At 35.0% G+C, this 12,810-nt stretch overlaps 1 long non-coding RNA gene across 1 annotated transcript in view; it reads left to right on the forward strand.

The window, feature by feature from the left end:
* LOC113459182 (uncharacterized) overlaps positions 1-12,810 on the forward strand; it is an 81,516-nt gene that overhangs the window by 43,533 nt on the left and 25,173 nt on the right. Inside the window, exon 2 of the long non-coding RNA XR_003380131.2 lies at positions 1,617-11,733. This is a non-coding gene — a long non-coding RNA (uncharacterized LOC113459182). The remainder of the gene's footprint in view (positions 1-1,616; positions 11,734-12,810) is intronic.

Here is a 12,810-nt window from a genome sequence, read left to right on the forward strand (position 1 = left end):
TTTTTCATGTAATTTTATTTTAAGTATACAAATGTGTTATCCAAATTTTGTGATCAAAAATACTTTGCTTTGGGTAGGAAGCTCATTTGAATCCCCTTTGCTCTCATTGCTTTCAACGCTCACTGTTGTGTTTGTATTTTAAACAACGTCAATGCAATGACATTGCTAAATGTGGTGGGCTGGCTTTGAGTAGTGGGTAAACTCCCACCCAGACATCTCATTTCCTCCGTTTGAAGGTGACTGTGAGTGACACAGGGCAGACCCTGATGTCCTTCCACACAGAACATTCCTGCAGTATCCATGCTACCAAAACCTAAAATCTAGGAGCAAATTTTGTACCTGATTCTGCCCAGTTGTTCTGACAGAGAAAGAATAATCAAATATTGTGAATGAACATGTTGAGTAGCATTTTAATGTAAATCAGTGCAAATGCACAAGAAAGAAGACTTCCAGACACACTATGGCAAATTGCACACAATGAATTTTGCTTGTAGATTTCAGGTATTTTTACACAGGGTGATAGCTGGAAAGAATTTCACAGCAGCAGAAATTTCAGGCTAGGCTAACATATTATTGTATCTTACTCTAGGAAAATTAATAAAATTGTATGGCATCCTTTATCTCTGAAATTCAGGAGTCAATAATTATCCTTTTTATCAGTGACGCTGACAAGTAAATCTCAGTCTAGACTTTAATACCCACTCAAAAAGAGTCCTGATTATGTTCCTACATGTCTATCCTCTTCTCCATTTCAGGTTTATTAAATCTGGGTACGTTTGACTATTGCTCTGTGTTTGTGGTAATGCAATATAAAGGGTGATTTTGAACTTTATCCATTTCAGAAGGCTGACATGTTTGAAGAAAAGATATAGAGCACATACATACTATGTCATGGTTTCAGAACAGTGAAAATGGAACATACATGAGGCTATACACGCTGTAAAACCATCTGCTCTGATTCCTTACTTTTGGAGAAAGATTCTTCAAAACAAAAAATTGACTTTCAGGAAGAGATAAGTTTCCAGTTTTCAATGTCTCAGAAATGTTCCTTTTAAAATATTGCTTGAGATACCTAAAAGTCTGCAAAAAACTGCAGGAAAAAAGCTATCAAGTGTCTTTCTCTCTCACTCATAAAAGTGAAATAAAGTCTGTATTGTGCTACCTTCAACCAGTGGGAGCAACTGTATTTCAGGGAGTTAATGAGAGGCTCAGAGAGGGGTAAGGAAAGCAAGGCCTGGGCACAGCTCTCTTCACATTAGTACTGACTGCAGTCTGACTTCTCCCACTCTCATGAGCCTTAGATGGTGTCTGCCAGGGCACAGACTGCCTCCCTTCCAACCTGTCCAACCCCAGACTGATGGATATGCTGTCTCTTTTTCCACAGAGCTGTACAGGGTGGAGATGTGACAAGAAAACTGGCCATTGTCAGCTCATGCGAAATCACAGTGAAGGTCACACGTCTGCAGTCTTCTCTGTGATATAGCTGGTGTCAACACTTCTTCTCACTGCTGGTTTATCTCATTTAAAACTGCAGGCTTCCCTGAGGACTTTCAGCAAGGTGGCTAATGCATGTATTACAGTATAATCTCACTTTTTTTTTTTTTTTTTTTTGACAGCACAGACAAAGCATTGAAAGCACCTATTTGGAAGAGTAGAAGACATTTGAACTTCTGTCTTGTCTTGGAGGTTTCACTAAAATAGAGGATCATTCATTTTGTAGACAATTTTGAAAATCCTATGGTAAAAACTGTCAGGAAGTTACTTTTCAGCTAGTGGGAAAACTTTTTCTTGCAATGAATCTGATTGCACTGTAAAATATTCCATTTGTATAGCTTGCTGCTTCTTTTACAAAAATATTTACAAGCGAGAGGTTTTTTTCCTTCAGAACAAATCTGTTCTTTCTATTTCACGTTCAACTGAAGTCATAAAACACTAACATGCATCACAATTTCCAGCTGGGAAAAAAAATTGTGGTTATCATTCATTCAAGCTTGGGCAAAGGACAAAATGTGAAGTTTTTAAGGACTTAATGTTATGTTTTTTAAAGGACTTTTTTTTGAGTGCCTCATGAAGCATGAACTGCTCTTCTGTGTTACTCAAGGATGGATGGATATTCAATAGGCTAATATTTACCATGTTGGAAAAAGATTCAAACCACGTGAATATTTGTTCATTCCTGTTGGCTTAACAAAACTGACAGTCATGTCACATTTTATCATGACATGCACCAGACAGAGAACAGCATCCTAAAAGCCAGTTCAAAGCAGCATGTCATGTACAGCAAAAAACTGTAAGGAGATATTGTCTGACTTTGAATGGGTGGTAAAAAACTCTACTGCCTTCAGATTTTCTTTAGTAAGAAATGTCTTATGCCCAGCATTTGAAACATATTAAAAGTTGCCTGGCTTTCTGCTGCAATATTTTCTTGTTTTACTAATTCCCTGGGTTTCACCGTACCAAGTTGTATAAACACCTTGCAGCTGTAATGGCATGGCTGAGAGTCTCTTCATAAAGATTATGGGACACACAGCTACAGTGGGTCCATTGTGAGAGTTTACTATAGGCAGCCCTACCAGGATGATGACACTGATGAGGGTGTCCTCCTCCTTCAAGGAACAAAGAGGGTTCCTCTAAATCACCTGCCCCTGTCCTTTCTGGGGACTTTTGCTGGGTGTAGGGTGGGAATACCACACAGCTGGTACAAACAGGCTCAGGAGATTACTAGAACACCTGGATGATAACTTCATGGTACCTGTACTAAGAGAGACAAGTGGTGAAGGTGCCCTCCTTGATTTGATGCATGTTGAGAGCAAAGGTGTCATGAGCAAAGCAAGTGGCAGTGCTCTTGGCCACAGTGTCCATCAAGCAGTTGAATTTAAAATCTCTGGTGACAGGAGGAAAAGTGGCAGCAATGCTTCAAGCCTGAACACAAGGCAAATAGACTGCTCAGGAAATTAGTAAGATCCCCTGGGAAAATGCCTTTGAAGGTTCATCAGTGCTGATCATGTTTTCTATGTAGTTTTTCAGTAAAAATATTCCTGGTTCTATTTTTTCAATTGACTTAAAGAGTAAAATTTCCCAGTTGACATCTAGTTTTAATATTCAAATATTCATTAAAAATGCAGATTTTGTGTTCAATTCTGTGGTGCTCTTATACTGGCTGTATACCTTTGGTATGTTCCTCTCACTTTTTTTCACTCTGTGATGTAAAACAACAACCTCCAAAAATTGCTGTATCCATGTCAGTAGTGATACATCTTTTCTCCAAAACCATTGTCCAGTCTTTTGTATTTGAAAATGCCTTTGGTTGAAGGTAATTATTCTGCATTTCTAGGTCATAGTTTGCTATAATGAAATGGGAGTGGAGAGGGCCTTGAGCCTAATTCCAGAAAAAATCACCTTCAAGCAAGTTCTACCAAATGGTGAACATTTGCTCTATTTGTAATTAGTAGGAGGGAAGGGGAAAAGGAAAGTGTCATTTTTCTCTGAGTGTGGATTACTTACAGACATTCTGTTTCCTACTACCAAGGTCTTGTGGTAGCTCTTTTTTTCCATTACCCCACAGCTATTCATTAGCTGATGTGCCAATGTCTGTCACAGTTTCTCCTGTGGGACAATGGTGTCTTAATATTTTAGCAACAGCACAGAGATGTAATTATCTGTAAATAATTTAACATGTGTTTCATCCATGTGGAAGCTATCCAATCAGTCAAAGCAAAAAACTCCCTACATTTTCTATCAAAGTTTGAGTCTTCTGCAATATGTTTGTTGTCATCTTTGGATTCTCAAAATCCTTCATTAGGTATTTCCTCCCTCAAATATTTGGAACATCAAGCCATCTTACATTTCTGGGGACAAACTCAGACATGATGTGAATAAGTATATCCTGAGGAATTCGTGATGTTTAAACCATATATAGTATTAGAGTATTACTGAATATTGTGTGCCTTGTTAATATTTATTACCTATATTCAGGAAGAACATACATAACTTTAATTAAAAGTTTTTTAAAGATAAGAGTATTAATTATGCTGGCTATATATTTTCTTCTCTCTGATCAAGCAAGCATTCAAAAATTAATTTTCATCAGCTTCATTTTCTTGTTATTTTTCTTCCTTTGCACTTTACCATGACAGTTTTGTAAAATGAGAATGAGATTAAAAATTAAAACATTATTCACTGCATGGGCATTCAGAAAGAGAGGAATTTATTTGCCTGACACCAGCCTCCAAAGGGTCCAAAAGAGGCAGTCAGACCTGTGCTGAATGTTACTGCTAGTTTATTCACACGTTAGTAATGTCTGCCATCAGTTTATGATGTACCTAGCTTCTAAAATAAACTGCCTAGAAATAAGTGAGTAAATGTGAGTAATCCCAAGGAGTATTATAGCATTATTTCTTCTTGGGAAGACTGGAATGCATATAGCTCTTTCTAGGACCAAGGTTAGAAAATCCTTTGGAATGGAGGCCTTATCTCCCTATATGCAAAGAGTTTACCATTCTCTGGAGGGTATATTCATGTGTATAAATGACATATTTGATTCATGTTTGACAAAGTTTGATATAAGACATTTCCAATATGTATAATTTTTAGCTAGAAGAGGAGCTGACTTCAGCTATTTTGAATGTTTAAATTTCACTTTAGACATTGAAAGACTGCATATTTACCTGAGCATGTGTGTGTATGGGACAATTTATGGGTAATCTCAATTTGCACTGCAATCTCAAAGGTTTCCCTGTGATTCTGAAGTAAGAATAATGTGAAGAATAATTTCTGCAGTCCTCAGAGTGAAAATCAGTCTGTGCATATGTGTCTATAACAGAGAAATTTATTAGCTAGAGCTAATATGAGCCAGGATAATCTATACTTAGGAGGGATATACTTGACACAGCATAAGTTCTAGCTACTTTGGCTGGAAGATAATGATTAAAGAGATACCAGCTTGTTTAAAAGTGTGAATTACACTCACTTTCAATGAGGTAGGAATAATAAGCATGAATATATTCGTCCAAAATTTCTCTTATATGAGTGTGCTCATACAATAGAAAAGTGTAAAGAATTTGAAATCAAGGGGTTTTTAGCAAAAAGTGAGCACTGTTATTAGTTACTGAGTGAATTTCTTCTGCTTTAGTATTGTTGCTATGCAAAAAAATCACGTTCTTTGAGCAACCAGATGGAAGATATATTGAACTGTTGAAATATATTAAGCATAAGAGCATTCTGAGTGTAAAACACTAAAAGATGGAAGGCCAAATCCTGAGGGTTTTTTTAATCATAATTTAATATTATAATGGAGCCTCACTAATGAGAACCTATCTGACACTCCAGTGTCAGCTCCTTAAAAGCTAATGGAACAGCAGCAGTAAGGATTCACAGGACTATGAACGGTACTGCAGACCACACTGTTGATTTGAAGTCATATCTTGTGTGCAGGATATGTTTCAGATGTATTTGAATAATATTTGTGAATAATATATAAGTTAATTTTTTCCCAGTTAATTATCAAATGCATTATTAATGAACACGTATTATTCAATTGACATTTTATAAACTCAAATAATTTATGTAAATAGATTAATCTAGATTTTTACCCCTTTTCTCTGTGGCTTTTTTTCCCTCAGAGAAGGCAACTTCTACTAAATTTTGTTTTACCAGTGAAAGGATTCAATTCAATTTGTTTTTATTGTACTGTTAACTTGCATTTCTAATGTCCCCATGGGAAATCACTGTAGAGTCATTAGTGTGCTTTAAATTCACATTGGAGCTTAATTTACAGTAACGTGACTAAGGAAAAAACTTAGTAAGTACATATCATTTTTTCACTGAGGTTTTAATTTTAAAACATGCATATTCTTCCTTGTTCCTTTAGCTACAGCAAAATAGTTGATTTTCATTAGATGTACCCTTTAGTCTAACTGTCAAGTTAGGTATGAATGGAATAGAAACCTGACTATGGAGTTAAATTATTTTTCCTTATTATTTTGTTATATAAACTCAAAATATTTCCTATCAGGAAGTCTCCAATTAAAAAGAAATAATATGTTACTGAAGTATGCATTGTTTAAGTATATGTATCTTAACCTGCGTGTTGTATGGATATGTAAACACATGAGTTATCATGCAATTAATGTAGATTTAATGAGGAACTTTGACTATTTATAGTTTTATAATTCAGGAGGCATCTCCTTCCTCTCTATTAGGATTATAAGGATTTGATTTTGGAGGACATATTTTCTTCATGTGTGAGTACGTTGACAAGTGCAGTGGAGCCCTGATAACTGATATGTCTCCATAATCTTGTCTAATTGACATCTTGGACATTTTTGAGTTTTCACATTGCCAGAAGCATTGACGAAGCGTTGCTAAATGATAATATGCAAAGCTTGTTTCCAGAGCTCAGATGAAATAAATAGTCTGTACTTTGGAGCGCAGTCTGTGAGGGATAAAGTCTTACTAAGCTGTAGAATGGTGAAACTCTGATGCTTTAAGTATTGGATAGGGAACAAATAACAGGTGGGGCCATGCCATCATACAGCTATTTCTGTAATTGCATCGTTCTTTTCTGAAAATATCTCAGAAGGAAAACAATCCCCAGCAATCCATTCAGTAAATGGCAGAAATAATGATCCTAGATCCAATCAACAGATGTCCAATGTCCTCAATTGTCCATCATTGCAGTATTTCTGGCTCCTTTCTCTACCCTCTACTACTCTTGCTGTAGGAGTGGGAACAGCCTAGAATAATGTGCCTACTTTTTTTCTTTTTTCATTTTTTAAGTGTTTTCATAGATGGGTAAAGCTCTAGAATGAAAATTAAACTACACAGTTATAAAAAAGTAATGAGACAGAAATTATGTCACGTATATCTATCAACCTGGCTTCAAATAGGGAACATGTTTGCGCTAACATAGATTTCAGGAATACACTGTATTATACAGTGTATCCTGAAAGTGTTCTAGCACATTTGGTGAAGTCGCTGTTCTACCTGTTTAAAAGTTAGAGTAGAGCAGTGAGGACTGAGCAGAGGTGCTAGTAGACAAAATACTTAGAAACTTTGCAGCCTCAATTATTATCTTGACTTCATCCTTACCTGCTCAGAACTTCCCTATGGCTGATACCCAATCCAGGGCCACTGAGGCCAATATAAAATTGCTACGGACATTAATAAGAGAAGGATTTCCTTTATATTGAAAAGATTATATTTAATATATAAAAAATGGCAATAAAGTGAGTTTCAATTGGAAAAGTAAACAGTGTCGACATATCTTTGAAAATTCCATTCTGAACAAACTAACTGCAAAAAACCCTCTAAAAATGACTTACATAAGTGACATTTATTGTGAATAGGATATATGATCAGAAACTGGTTGAAATAACAAGAGTAATAGAAATATAACAAGACTTATCAGAATTAGGTATGTCTAGATAGATGAAAGTAAAAAGGTCACTTTTTCTCTCTTTGGTTGTTTACTTTGATTTTAAAGGAAGGAGTGCAATCTCTGAGGATTTTAAATATAGTGGCATAATGAAAGTGAAAATAAACCCCAAAAATAACTCAAAATCACTGAAAATGCAAAAAAGATCTCTTGGGAATATGATCTAGGGGTGAAATAGTATAGTTAAAGTGTCAGTCAAAGTAAAGAATCTTATTAAAAGCATAATGTTGAAATTTCCTGGTGAGAAATATAGACAGAAAATACAGCAAAAGATCTATGTTGCTTTATGACATCACTTTAAGGAGTTGGAAAAAAACCAGAAAATACAAAATAATAGAAAAGATCTGAATGTAAGGTGATAGAATAAGAATAATAGAACAATCAGACCCGATAAGTCACAAGAAACATTTTGAAGCAATAAAATGTAATAGGAAAGACTGTATAAATAAATTGAAAGAAAAAATGCTTTACTCATCAGAGAGAAAAGAAAATAGTGAGCAACATAGTGAAGACAGATGTATGGAGTTCTTTTTGTAAAGTATTTGTAAAAAAATCCATGGTGATTGATTCTTAAAACTTTTGAAGATTGTAGGAAGTACAATAGAAGAAGAAGGGTGAAATGAAATGTAGGTAAGTCAAATGATAAGACAGTTTACGAGACATCACCTGGGGTGACTTTCAGCAGTGGGGCTGTGGGTGAAGTTCACTATAAGTTGATCCCAAGTGGGAAAATAAAGGCTTGATCTTATAATATCTGGTGTTATGCAACAAGGCAAGAAAGATGATGTAGTAAATAAGCTGACAAAATTTCCACCAGCAGTAATTTCTGTTAACATTTTTGCTTTTTTAAACTATAACACACAGAAGCCCTTCCAAGTACTGAGAAAACCCTCTCAACAGGACAACTGGATCTCAGTTTCAGGTTATGAACTAGGGAATAAAAGACTTAGTCAGATAAATGCCCAGTGTATGGAAAATCTGGTTTATGATCAGTGAAGAAATGGATGAAATGTAGACAAATGAAGGAAGATAGCAAAATTCCCCTGTATCCTCTCCAATCTAATTTGAATCTCATTATGTTCTCATACTTTAAAACTCTCCCTTGTATCCACATGACAGCTGTAAGTAGTGAAGCAACACATCTATTTCTCCACCCACTCCCCAAAGAAAGAATAATGTAAAATAATGTAAAATATTTATGCTTTGTGTTTATGTATTTACTGTAGCATTTCTATATAGATGTAGCACTGAAGAAAAATTTTAATTGATTACAGACATAATCTGGTACCTCAGAACAGCCTTGAAAAGGACTAATTGTTGAAGAATATATTGGGAGCATGATTTTTTTGTACCTCCACTACCCTACACTATGCTTATAGACCAGAGGCACCAATCTACTATATTAATGCAAAAAAATGTACTAATGCAGTTTCCTCTTTACTGAAGTAACACAGGGATCTTGTGACCAAATTTCAGAATGAAGTCTATCTTATAGGAGGTCTTTCTGGACATTGTATAGGTATTAATTTTAAATGGGTGATATTTGTGCCTCTTCTTCAGAATAATCCTAATACACTGAGAAATTTCTGACTGTGACAGATTAGGACTCAGATAAAAGGTTAAGATCCAGATAAAAGATTCCAAAATATTTGTCGCATGTGAAATATTTTCTAGTTTAGTCAGGTTAAAATAATCTGACATCCCCCCAAATATCAATTAATTTCTTTGCTTACACTGGACTCATTGATGTTGTATCTCTATGCTCAAACAAATCAATGCCTCTTTTAATTATTTCATCCAGTTCCAGCAGACTCATGTTCTATTTAACATGTGTGTCAATATTTCCCAACTCCATTTCTATTCTTTTGTTTGATTTCATGTTTGGTAAGTGTTTAATGTGTAAGTCCTTATATTACTTTTCACATTAAGTGAGGTAGATATTTATGTTTTTCAGTAGTTAAATTTGATATTTAGAAAAAGTGTATTCAATATGATTCTTTAGTAAAATAAAAATAAAAAACCTAATAAAATGTGGAATTGTTGTAATTTATCAATTCTACTGTAATACTTTGTATGAAACTGAGTATGTACTTACACCTGCTTCTGGTGTAGAATCATAGTAAGTCTCAAGTTGTGTACAACTAAGGTAAAGCTAAAACTCAAAGTGGAAACTTATATACTACAAGAAAAAAGACCTCTCAGATTCCTGTTCTTCTTGAGCTTAGTTGCCTTGAAACATACAAGACTGTTCTAGCAACCACATATTATTTAAGAAATTATTTTAGGACATTTCACTGACAGGCAGATGAAGCCTGTCAATAATTATACTGAAAAGCTCTGGAAGTCTGTGAAGCCAAGGATCCAATAAAAGCTATTTTACCTGTATACCTGTACTGTACTGATTTTTGAATATATGTATATTCAGAATAGAAAGCTAAAGGTAGCTCAGCCTCTGTGGAAATAATTCTTCTGTTCATTACAAGCTGTCTGAGTTTAAGTTGATTAGACCTCAGAAGAAGAGTAGAGATTTTTATGTCTTTTCTGTGGTCATAGAAACTACTGTAAACAATACAAAGAGTCTGAAAAAACCTATTGTGAGACAGATTGAACTGAGTGTATAGAGGAGTTAATGAATTAGGGTGTTAAACTTGAGCTGTTTTCTGTTTTGCAGTATTACTGGTTTTTGTTTTTTTGAGGATTCAACATATTAAATTCTCAGGGGGTCACCCTGTCAGCCTCAATTCTGTGGCCTGGATTTAGTTGAATCAATCCTAATTGAAATTCTGCACAGGTCTGGTATTCTGTGGAGATTGCAGATGAATGACAGTGCAGTGGCAGGAAAGATAAATATGCTGGCAAATGAGATCCAGGGTCTCCACAGAGGATGGAATAAATTACTTTACCAATACAGTGGAGGTAATATGCTGGAGAAAGAAAGTGAAATCGAAGCTAGTTTAATACAAGGCTTGTTAAAAAACATATGAGAAAAGAAGCCAACAATGCAGTTAAGATTTACTTAAAATACAGATTTCTGATGTGAATGTATTTAGGCCACTTCTTTTCTATTGTGAATAATGATCAATGCATACACTTTAATTTCATTTATGCAGACAGCAGCTTGCACAATTTAAATTCGTGCAGCATTCTGTGTGTAACTTGAGGCCCAGTGGTAACTGTGGTATAGCATATTGATTAGCAATTTGATAAATATATAAAATGGCACACTGAGTTTAAGGTGCTTCATGAAAAATGTATTTAAATGACCTTGGCTAATTAGCGTGAATAGCTTTGAGGCACTGCTGCCTGAATGAAAGACATTTTTAGAGTCCAGAGATTTAAAAGGTTTCATGACTGGATGAACAAAATTTAAACCAAGGGAAAAGAGCAAACATTAATTTTCATAGAAATTAAGGTGAATTAGATGACCTGATAGAACTTTTTTCCATTTCTTGCAGGTTCTGTACTGTTCTTCTTAGCATATGCCTGTTACTCCTTTCCATCTAATTGCTAAATTTCTTAAATAACCAGGATTTCAGCACTTTCCTCAGAAGATTATTTTAGAGTCTAATGGATCAGAAAGTATTTTCTAATATACATCTAAAATTATCCTTTTCACAGTGTAAGCTATTACTTCTTTAGGTAGTTATGGTTTGTTGTAATACTTGAAATAATTCCTCTCCTTCCTCTGTGCCTGTATCCACCTACAATATGTAGGTGATCACTTAGTAAAATTATAGGAATATATTTTTTATTCTCATCTCATAAACCAGTTTCTTCCATTATTTAACAATAGTATTTTGTCTTTCCAGAGCTAATTTTTGCATAATAGTGATGTTGTCACAGTGCTGAAGTTAGACTGAAGTTCTAATCCAGGCTGAAAAAAGCTCTTGCCTCCTGTAAATTCTGATATACATCAGCAATTTTCATTGTCCATTTTCAATCTGTTGTTTCATTCTACAGCTGAATTTTTTTCACTGTTTACACTTGAAACCTCCTTTTATCACTGCTGTTTTCTTTACAAAATGAAGAAATTGGTTTTAATCCATAGTTTCACTGAAGTGTTGGCTCATGCTTCTCTGAGCTCAGTCTTTATTTTCATTTTATGTTACACAAAGCATGTTCAGAGGTAATTTGGCATAGATCTAAGCGAGCATGACTCAGTGAAATCACTGTAGGCTGCCATGCTAATATGAGAAATGCATCTTAGACAGCAAGTAGAAGACAATTGTCTGGAATGGAGGTGAGATGGTAACTCTGACTGGAATGGTCTCCTGTGAAGGAAAGAAATCTCCCTGATGGTGAGTAGGGAACTTGCACAGCCAGACTGACATTGCCATAGATCAGTGGGGAGTGTACATTATCTGGGGAGTTCAAGTAAGAACTCTCTTCCAGCAAAATTAGACAAAATTTAATTAATTTTTAATTCTGAATTTGAGTAAATAACAACGCTTTTATTCATACTGGTTAATAGTAGTTATCTTATTAAGAAAGCCCTCATGACCTGAGCTAGTCTTGGGTTTTTACTTCTTGTGTAATATTTTATTTCTGGATTGTATGTGACAAATGGCTGAAATTACAGGCACAACATGCATTTTATATTTTTTCTCCAGAAATTATGAATTTTTAAGACTAATTCATAGAATAACTCTGGATAAGACAATTGTTGGGATGTTTCATAGTAAGATGAATGAAAAGAGTTTTCAATTGTAACAAGGCTTTTTAGTTAACTATTTTTAATGGAAATATTCTATGCAAAATAAATCGATGACATTTTTTTAAAAGTGAAATCCAACAATATTGTAACAGCTCCTTACAGACTGTCGCTTTTTATGCAATTCTAATATATCATTTCCAAGTATTGGTATAGAATAAAAGGACAGTGGGTACAATGCTAAATATTTCTTTTTCTTCTGCTTATCTTGGCTCAATGGCTGGAAGTGACACCCTTGCTTTGACATAATTTTGCTCTGGTATTTGTTTTTTACAGAAATGTCCATTCATTGACTTTCAGGAGCTCCAATTTGCTACAATAACGTTCTAAAGTTGCTGTGTTACTCTTTTATTTCTTATTGATTCCTAGCCCATGTCCGGTTTTCTCGGCTGTTTGAGGGGCCTGGAAAGGCCCGGAGTGGCCTTGGGACAGCCCGTGTATCGAAGGACGAGAAGAGGCTTCAGTTCTTCTTTCGGTTTTTATGTTTATTAATTGTTTATCTAAAAGATGTTCTTTCAGCCGAACAGAGATCTGCTCAGCAGTCAGCCATGAGCACACTGTGCCGTCCTCCGGACAGCCACGTATCTTTATACCCATTGTTACGTGTACAATATTTATCATTTTTCCCCAATACCACTTATTCTTATTGCTGGGTGCACTTTCA

Source organism: Zonotrichia albicollis, chromosome 6 (genome assembly GCF_047830755.1).
Source record: "Zonotrichia albicollis isolate bZonAlb1 chromosome 6, bZonAlb1.hap1, whole genome shotgun sequence".
Taxonomy (NCBI): Eukaryota; Metazoa; Chordata; class Aves; order Passeriformes; family Passerellidae; genus Zonotrichia; species Zonotrichia albicollis.